The sequence below is a fragment of the Coffea arabica genome, chromosome 3e, assembly GCF_036785885.1.
Source record: "Coffea arabica cultivar ET-39 chromosome 3e, Coffea Arabica ET-39 HiFi, whole genome shotgun sequence".
NCBI lineage: Eukaryota > Viridiplantae > Streptophyta > Magnoliopsida > Gentianales > Rubiaceae > Coffea > Coffea arabica.
Genome location: NC_092315.1, coordinates 31523636 through 31534048, shown reverse-complemented (window position 1 = coordinate 31534048; position 10413 = coordinate 31523636). Strand labels below are relative to the sequence as shown.

Sequence of the window (10413 nt, the reverse complement as noted above, 5' to 3'; positions counted from 1 at the left end):
TCAAAGTTTCAAGAACTTCAAGATTAGTTTCAAGAACCTCAAGAAGCCTAAAACTCTTGTAGATTTCCTTCAAGATTCACAACACCAACAAGTTTAAAACCCAAATCAGTTTAGAAAACTAACTAAAACAACTTGGATTAAGCACGAAAAACTTGGACAGATTTGACAATGAAAGAAACCCTAGCCGCACCTAAGAAACCCTAGCCGCACCTAAGAAAACCCTAGCCGCAAGTAGGAAACCCTAGCCGCAAGTTAAACCCAAGCAAGATAAGGAAACCCTAGCAGCCGTCACGTTATTGTCCTTGCTACCCAAGCAACAACCAACTAATGGGATAGATTTGGGAGCAACGTTGAAACACCAATGATCAAAATTTTTTTGATGCAACAACAACTCAATACCAAGAAACAATTTGTGGACAGAAATTATCAATAAACTAGACACAAAACACAATGGAGATAACACACCAACAAATTTTTTTTTTTTTCGGATGAACAGTGTCGGTGAACAGTACGAGGAACAGTGTCGGTGAACAGTGCTGTGAACAGTTTTTTTTTTTTTTTAAACAAGGCAGCGGAAACAAGGAAAACTAAGACGAAAACTACGGATATAACGGAAGATACCTCCACCAAAGCTCTGAAGCCAACTGATACGTTTCTCGATCAATTTGTTTCGAGACACGTAGCACGTTTGCCCAAGGATCTAGCGAGGATGTCCAACGCTTGGAATTGCGGGATCTAGAACCAAACGGACGACACGATTTGATTCAAGACGGTAGGACGATGACTCCAATGAAGGTGGGTACTCCACGGGATAGGTCGGTAAAACAATCTAGGACGAGAGGCAAGACTGCTCAAAACCCTTGCCAAATCAAGTAAAGGGTCGAATCTCTCTCTCAAGAAGAATCGAAAAATATGCAAAACTTTATTGATAAAACGTCTGACCCCTAAAACCTTACAAAGCAAGCCTATTTATAGGCTAAAGTGACTGAAACCCTAAAGGGACTAGGAAAGGGAAAAGTAGGCCCATGGTATTGGGACAAAATGGGCCGGCCCATGCTCTTACTTAAACACTAATCAATTGCTAAATAACTACTAAGGCCTAAGGCCCTATTCGGCCAACTCATTTGGAGGCTCACTTGACTTTTCATGGGCTTGGGTCATGGTGTAGATAACTCGATTAAAATCCTTCAAGCCTTCGAGGTCTCTATGAGAGTCTTGAGTTAAAGCCGCTATCCATCTCGCCATCCGTGCACACATCAGTTTCAAACCTAAACTTGGAAGAAATGAAGAGTTTAAAGGGATGAGATGGTTACCCTTTAAACCCTAGGTGAAACAAGAATTTTCAATCGAAATTCCTCCAAGAAAAGTCCACAAGATCCCTCCTTGCTCCAAGATGGAAGGTTACTCCAAGTTATTTGCGATTTGATGGAGGTTTGGTGAGTGATTTGAAGCTAAACAATGGAGTTTTTCTTCTTCCTTCTTCCTTGTCTTTCTTTGGCCGAAAATGGAGAGGTAAGAGAGAGTGTGAGATGGTTTTTAACTTGTCTTGGAAGCTTGGGAAGAAAAGTAAGGGTTAAACAATCCAAAAGTCAACTAGGAATAGTTGTCGCGCGAGAGTTTCGCACCACCGTTTTCTCTCGAGTTTGATACACTTGTGCACTAATCCTCCAAGGTACTTCCTTTAATATGGTAATTATTCATCCTTAATAGTCTAGTATTAATTTCTTAAATCTCCCCTTAGTCGTTACGACGTGAAATACGAGAACTTTTGATTCGTGCGCGAAAAATGAATTTTAAGGGAAAACACACAACTAAAATTTAATTAGCTAATTTTAGGGTAAATAATTATAAAAATAACTATTTTAAGAATAAAAACATGAGTCCTCACAAATTCTCCCCTTATTTTTGTCAATCATTCACTTTCCGCCAATCTTAATGGAAATTCTCTTTTATCAAAATTAAGCATCTTTTTATATTTACTAGGGGAAAAGCCAGCACAACATGCAGATATGGGGTGCTTATGTGTGCTTGTACGTAATTTTATTTTGGGCGAAGTTATAGTATTAGTAGTCTTGGAATAAAGGATTTCTCACGATAATTATAATGAAAGCTATCTTGTAGATATAATCACTCCATACTTTTCATTAACAATAACTATATCATTGGCATCATAGCCTTGGCTTTAGTTTCATTTCTACAATAGATGCTTAGTGGGTTTTATGGTAAAATACGTGACATTTCTATGTGGTATCTCCAAATGACAAAATTTTCTTATTCTTTAAAAAGCATCACATAATCACCTTATAATTTTAACGAAAGTGGAATTTGACCTTTAACCAGTTTCATAATAGGTAAAGGCATAAGAATTTACAAGATTGAAAAAAGATATGGTCAATTAAGGATTTAATGCCTTTTTAAAAATAAAATAGGGCCAAACTACAATTAAGAAGTCAAATTACTAGCTAATTGAGTTGTTTTCTCCTAAGAAGAAAAAAAATCTAGAAAAAAACCTGATCCTCCTCCTCCCCTTCAATGTCCACCACCTCTCACCACCATCCTTTCCACTACAACCAGCCATCCTCCCTTCCCCCTCTTCTTCATCCCCCTCTTCTTCCTCCACAAAACCATCGCTCTCCATCTTCTCCCCTTTCCCTCCTTTTCTTCCTCTCCCCTCCTTCTTTTCCTGTCTCCCTCCTCTCTCAACCCCACATCGCAACTCACAATCTATATGTGCATTCTCACAACTGTACTTGGACTATTGGCATTTGTAATGTTGCCTTGTGTGATTTTTCCTGTATAGCCTTGATAAGACATTTGGCTCATCTGAATTCAGTTTAGCCTAATAATCTTGGTATGAAATGAAATGCTCATGTATTAGTAGCAGCAATGCGGCATTGATGTATGCATTGATTGTTTGAAAATTACCCATTTGCTCAGGTACATGGTACTATCTTTTGCTGTACAAGCTTGTAAATCCTTTGCTATAAGTTCTCCATTTCATTTATTTTGGTACAATGAAAATTTGTGGCGCCTGTGAATTTAGGCTTACACATTGTTAGGACATCTTGTTTAGTTCAAGAAAACTATGAGATGTGGTTATCTTTTCTCCAAAAGTTGGTTCACAAGATACTTTAAAACTACAAGTTGCCTGTTTTGGGCATAATGAATAGAATGTTTGCTATTCATAATATGTACCAAAGAAAAAATATATGAGGGAGAAGGGTGGTATTATGGAGGAGGAAGAAGAGGGAGAAGGGGAGGATGGTAGGAATGGTGGTGGTTGGGATAGAGGGGATGGCAGTAAGAGGTGGTGGAGAGGGAAGGGGAGAAGAAGGAAGAAAGAAAAAGGAAAATTGAAAAAATGAATTAAAAATAAAATTAAAATGGTTTTGTGAATCAATAAAAAAGAACAAATTATTTTTTTGAATAAAAAAGGGAAAAGAATATAAAGTATAAAATAAAATTATAATATTGTTAATAAAGAAGGATAAGACCTGCTACCGGTAGAGTAGCAGGTTAGAAATGACCTTTTCACTTTAGTTAGAAACATAAAGGGGTTATATGATGCCTTTTAAAAAATAGAGAGTTATGTGTCTTTCGATGATACCATAAGGAGGTTCCGTGTATTTTACCCTTCTTTTTATAAAAAGGTATTGTGTACCATTTCGCATGTAATGAGACCTGAAACTGTATCATTTTAGATAATACTATTCACATATAGATAAAGATTTATGCATCATATGTAGTAGCATTACTTAGATAATACTATTTATAAGCAATAGCATTACGCACTTTTAAGATAATGTAGATATGTAGCATTATGCATTACCTTTCTCGCCCTTTTGGCTAAGATGAATTGTAGTATCTGTTCTTATCAGTTCAATATTTGATGGGCCAATTAACTCAATTTTTTTAGGGGGAGGGCATATCATGGTAGCTTGCTATTGAGGCTCTTGAGCATTGCCTTTGTGACAGCCCCACCTCCCCTTAAGGCGTACCCCAAAGGTTAGCAAATTGCCTGTCCCACTCTCGTCAGAACTAACTAATCCAAAAGTATCACCAGTACTAAAACGTACAACATTACTTCAAAACATTACAAACCAAAACTATATATATAATTCAAGGTTAAAGTACAAGTCAAAGGATTCAACTTATACAAATACATATAAGGTTTACTAATATAGAGGAGCTTAAAGAAAAATGTCTAAAGTCTAGAGCTAGCTCAACTCTTCTCAAACTCACATACCCAAGACTTCGCCCCTGTAAGGAAAACAAAGTTGATAGAGTGAGTTTTCGCCCAATGAGGTGCCACAGGTCATGCAGTCGAAATCACCTAGTTAGCACTTTAATTTGTCAAATATAAGCATCAAGTGAAGGAATAAATAAACACCACAACCAATACAGAGCAGTTCAAATAAAAGGATACAGATGGCTCTCAAGAGCCAAATTCCTCAGTCGCACTAGCTTGATCCAACCTCATTGACATTTCGTCAATGTTTAGTGAAGCAAAAACATGGACTGTAGATCCCCACTTTACACTAGTTTCCATCCACCAAACATACCCCTTACCAGACCTGAACACCAAACAGAAACAGTGGTGGTAATACTCGAGTATACCAAATATCAGAAGGATTCAGTATTCAGTGAATTAGTGATAGTTTTCCTCATGGTTCGTCAATCTACCTCGATCAAACCCTTGCTGACTCGATTCGATTAACTACCAATGAGGTTTGAGCACAAATTTCACAGTAAGGTCGCCGAATATTAGGCTCCAAACAACATCAATTTCATGCACAAATAACAAATTTCAATTGAATAGTAGATCGGTCAATAAGTGGAAGCGAGTGTGATAAAGTACACACCCGTCCCGTCCAGGATAAACTAAAGCCACAGTCATTCAAATCATGAATTCCAATCACAAGTAAAATATTTAAGCAACAAGTCACGCGAGTGGTACACTCACCAGTTCAAGCAAAGTAACGTCAAAAGTTTGTCCCCTGGTTATGCCCTTGATCACCAACAAACCCTAAGAACAATCAAGATAAAAGTATTATGGTTCAACCATCCAAATCTTAGGTGAACCAAAGAAAATCCAAGTAACTACTAGGGAAAATATTCAAATATGGTTTTGGAGTGAAAAAAGAGCATTTGGACTTAAGGAACATCAGTAACCAAGGATTTCCTCATTTCAATTCATGGTTGGAAATTTTCAGCAGCAAAATAGTGAAGAAAACAACCAACCTCGAACTTAAAGTGGAACAAATGCAACTAGAAGGCATGCTAGAGGAAACCATTACTTTTCCTCTTATTTTACACATGATTTTACCAAAATTTCAGCTTATACACCACCACCAAAGTGAATTCAAGCAATCACATGTAACCTAAATCCAAACCAACCCCAAATCACCCCTCTAACATCACTTATTTCACAAAAAAGGAAGTAATGAAAATTTCAGCAGCACCTCCCCTTATTTTCTTAACTTTTCCATCCAAACTCAACACCTATATTCATAGCAATCCAACCTCAATCACAACCCCAAGTTATAGGCTATAAAGTACACTTGTTTAAGGCTACAAAACCATCCAAAATAGCCAATTATCTAGCTCAAATTCAACCACAATAAAGCTGGAAATTTGTAACCCTAAGCTGAAATTTACAAATTTACAACTACAAGCTGAAATTTTCTATAATCAAGCCAAAATAACATATAAAAGTTAGAAAATTCACATGGCAAAGCTACTGGATCATAGCCAAGCTCAACTCATCATATCAAAGCTGAAATTTCTCACTCAAAGCTAGAATTTTCCAATCACCACACAAACCATGAATTTTTTCATGAAAACTACCAAAAATTAAGCTTTAAATCTACTCATATGCAAGTTATAAAAGAAAAGATGGTTTCTTGATATAGTTACCTTGAAACCCTATGAAGAAATGGAACCCTAGAGCTTCTTCCTCCCAAATATTTCCACCAAAACCCTTAATTCTGCCTAGATGTCACCTTTTATGGAGTAGATTACAAGTTTATGACTCAAGGATTCAAGCAAGAGTTGGAGGTTGAAGATGAAGTTTTCTCTCTTTTTTTTCCAAGAAGTCGGCCAAAGGAAAGGGAAAGATGATGGTTTTTTGGTCAATTTTTTTGTTAATTAAAGGTTAAGAACGGTCTTAGTCAAAGTCCAAACTCCATGGCTTTTGTGATAAGTGGCTTCTAAGGGTTAATCCTCATCCTATTGTCTTCCAAATGCTAAAATATTTAGCTTACTTCTAATTATTCTTGAACATCTTATAAAATAAAGTTCTTTTGCACAAAACTCCTCCTAATCTTCAAAAATTTATCGCACACACCACGCTAGTGGGTCCTACTTCCATAATGCATTACGAACTTAACATACTCTAACTTATACAAGGAAAATGATTTTAAAACTTGACTCACTTATAAAAATATATAGAAAATTAAAGTAATAAGTTAAAGTAAAGAAAATTTATTCGAAGAAATAAAATAAAATAAAGAATTTTTTCAGGTCCTCACAGCCTTGGCCTTGCACTATAGCCCAGGGCTGGCGCACACCACCCTATGAGGAAAAAAAAAGATATGTAGCAAAAGTAATGGTTTTATAGCTCTTGCATTAATAGCTCAGGTATGTTGTTTTTTTGTCTTGGGCACCTTTGATGTAGCGGCCTTAGAATCTGCGTGTTCATCGGTATTGGTCTTTACTGGATTGTCTTTTTTTTTCTTCTATTGCAGTGTCAAGTTTTTCTATTGGTGGATCTCCTTTGGATTTGGTACAATTTCTGCACAATAGGCATTGACTTCTGCTTCTTGAGAAACTGCAGTAGCTTGATAATTGGTAACATATATGGCTATGAGTCTATTCTCTTCTACATTTACATTTCTGGTATGAGCTATAATGGCAATAAACTTCTCAACACTGATGGAGTTGTGGCTATCGTGTGATTTCTTGACTAGGCAAACTATTCTGTTTTGCTTGGTTGCATTCACAATGTCTTTGTAATGACCATTGTTCGACATGAAAAAAAAGTTTTAAGTTTTTTTTCAAACTTGCAATGTGACAAAAAAAATGTAGGTTTAGAACTTTACCTTCACCTCTTGGTTATGAATTTTAGCTATGGAGAATGACAACAAATGGTAAGCATCCTTACCATTGAGGTCAAGAGTTATAGCACCACTCATATAGGCAATCTAGACAGCCAACCTACATCAGCGTGGTGTAGATTTTTGTTATTAATGTGTAATTAACTAAATTTGTAATTTGTCACCACCAAAAATATTCTTACTAAAGTTCCACATGGATATCTTGTTAGCATGAAGTGCAGTTAATGTCCCAATTTGGCCTTGCTTTTATGCATATGTAGCAAAATAGTTATGAATAATACCGATTATGATTCAAAGATTGGGCTGAGTCATCAACGAATGGCCTACTTGCTTCGCAACCATTTCGGGTCACATATGAGAAGATAGACTCACTAAGAAATTGAAGAGACTCGGTCGACTCGAATTGAGTCGTCTCCAAGATGGATTGAAACAAGCAAATCTCCCAATTTGTCCCAAATCAAGTCAGATCCGAAAAAAGTAAAAAAAAAAAAACTGTGGTGCATCAGATAAACACACACAAAACATCAAAATAACAAAACCAATCATATTCAACAATCAAATCACTAATAATTTTCAACTGAGGACAATAATTTGAGAGAAAGAGCAGACACTTTACCTTTCTTCTTGCCCGCCATCCATCATTGAGTGAGGAGAAGGAGGAAAGATATACCTGTCCAATTTGGTTTTGTGAAGGGATTCAGCCATCTTTGTGTTTGGCATCAAGAGAAAATTTCAAACTTAGATTAGCAAAAGAGTGAGGCAAAAGGAGAAGTGGAGTGTGAAGGAAATTCCAAAATTTCACATAGGAGGAGCAGCACACAGGGCTTCAAACTCTGAAGATGGAGCCTAGAGGACATCGATTCCCATTGCCACACATATAGAGTTTAAGGTTGAGGATGTTATCTTAGATGAAGTGCTCTGTCGTATTTTTAGTATTCTCCTTAATTATTTCAAGATATAAATTAGAAATTTGATTGTGGCCCTTATGTATTGGGCCAAAGCCTAATTAATTATATTGGTATCTAAATTAAACATTTTGAAGTTTAGTGATTTGGATTTTCTAACTTATTTGTTTTGTTGGAACACAGTTTGTAACCAATGAAATCTTACGATTTATCTCATAAATTACTCAAACCACACAATAGATTAGTCCAAATTTATTTGATATTTAGTGAAAAATAGTCAAATCTTTGCTATACTATTAAAAAATAGCAAACTCTTTGCTATACCTTTCAATATAAAATTTTTCATTTAGTAATTAACTTTTACTAGATATCTAGTGATAGAGGTACCATTTTTGTTGACTTTTGCAGTTATTATAACTCTTTTACAATTTTTGCTATATCTTTCGTGCATAGCAAATGAATTTTAATGAATAATTACCTTTAAATGCATAGTGATAAGCATGATGTGTGAGCTAAAAAGGTCAACTTTGTAGTGTAAACTAAGTATTTCAATAAATATTTAAATTTTACTAAAATTTTCTTCAAAAAAAAAAAGATCATACAAACAAATTAATGCTGTAGATAAGATTTTTAACTTACTAATATAATCCAAAAAAGTTTTTACTTTTGCAAAATGTTAATTACTTATAATATTTTTAACACATATTTAACTACTTTGCAATGTACTAATCATTTATGATGGTGTGCTTAATAGTTGAAATAGTAAGCAAAGATATTGATTGAGAACATGGTGCAGCTGTGGGTGGAGATAGAAAAATTGTGAGATGTAATTATTGGGCAAAGTAATGCATGGTAGCATTACAAAGCTGAAAGAACACATTGGTCATGTCACAGGACAAGTTGAAACTTGTTCAAAAGCTTCAATAGAAGTACAAGAAAATGGGTCATCGACAAAAGTATATTGTTAGAAAAGGAGGGCCTTTACCCACAATTTTCAAACTCATCACAAGTGCCTCTTAGGAGCCACCTACACAGTGATGACTTAGTTTTGTGGTCACAAGTATATTCCCACCAACAAATCTCGGACGCATGGGAGTGCAGATTTGTGATGACATGGTGAATCTCATCACTATTGTGTTCTTGTTCTGTGATGACTTTACCACACTGATCAACGAATTTTTGCAAGCGCATAGGATCGATCGTAGTAATAATTCACCTAGAATATTCTAGGGTTAAACCCACAGGGACGAGTTAATTTTTTACTATGATTATTTTAAAAATTTGCAAAAGTTAAAGTTAACAGATTGAGCAACTAATTAAAGAGCAAGTAGGAGATCAATCTACTAAAAGAGTGGTTGAGAAACAATAGATGGAACTCTAAGGTTTTAGGTCTCAATCCAGAATTTGAATCAATTGTCAGTTAATTTCTTAACAAGTTATGAATGCATCACATAATTGTATTTTAGATTATCTCTCAATACATCTTAAGTATGCCTAATGGAATCTCATGTCTCTCTCGAGATCATAAGTATTTAATTAAACCCTACTCTAACCTAACCTCTTAGGTGATAGAATTGCATCATACTAACTCTAACCTACTCTTGTAATTAGGCTAAGTATATTTATCTATCTAGTGCATGGCTATATCTAGCTTCTCAGTTCAATACAACCCTAAGATCATGTTCATGTTGATCAGCCATAGACAAGTCATTAAAAGAAAATAGATAAATTATAGCAATAGTCAAGAAATTAAGCTGGAACAATTAATCAAAATTCTTTCATAAAAACCCTAATCGTAGAACAAATTTAGTTCAACATGCTGGAAAAATTAAACCATGAGTTCAAAGAGTTAACACAAAGAATAGAATAAAAGTAAGGAAACTTCTCATTTGCTTGCTCCAAACTTCTCTTTGCGCGCTTCTTGATTCGCCCACACTCAATCTTGATCTCTCAAGAATAAACTATGAAAAGATGTGAGAACTAATCTAGGCTAATGTTTTCTAACCCTAAAAACATTCTAAATATCTCCTATTTATAGTTACTAAAAGTTATAAGTGAATCCCCATTGGAATAAATTTCTTAAAGCTAAACAAAAGTGTGCACGACACAAATCCGACGATGACTGGCGCTATGACCGGTGTGATGCCCAGCACCGGCCATTTCATTGCAAAGTTTAGGTTCTAGGTTCTGGTAATGTCTGGTGTGATGGCTGGTGTTGGACATTAGTCTTCAACTCTTTATTTTACTATTAAGCCCTCAAACTTTGAATTCCTCACGCATTTCCATCCAATTTCCTTCATTCTTCAATCTACTCCCTGTAACACTCATATAACAACAAATGAGCAGTTTTTCCTTCGGGTTTAGATATATATAGGGCATAAATAATTGATCAT

The 10413-nt window shown here is 35.4% G+C and overlaps 1 long non-coding RNA gene and 1 pseudogene across 2 annotated transcripts; one reads left to right on the top strand and one right to left on the bottom strand.

Annotated features, from left to right (window-relative positions):
* The first annotated feature begins 3825 nt into the window (after positions 1-3825).
* On the top strand, positions 3826-4003 carry LOC140004630 (U2 spliceosomal RNA; annotated as a pseudogene).
* An 81-nt stretch (positions 4004-4084) lies between these two features.
* On the bottom strand, positions 4085-8053 carry LOC140038708 (uncharacterized). Of its 2 annotated transcripts, none has more exons than XR_011842275.1 (3): positions 7732-8053; positions 4964-5026; positions 4085-4260 (listed from the first exon to the last, which is right to left on the bottom strand). It is a non-coding gene; the product is annotated as an uncharacterized lncRNA (long non-coding RNA). The 2 variants fall into 2 exon arrangements; XR_011842274.1 differs by lacking the exon at positions 4085-4260 and adding an exon at positions 4291-4574.
* Positions 8054-10413: the final 2360 nt, after the last annotated feature.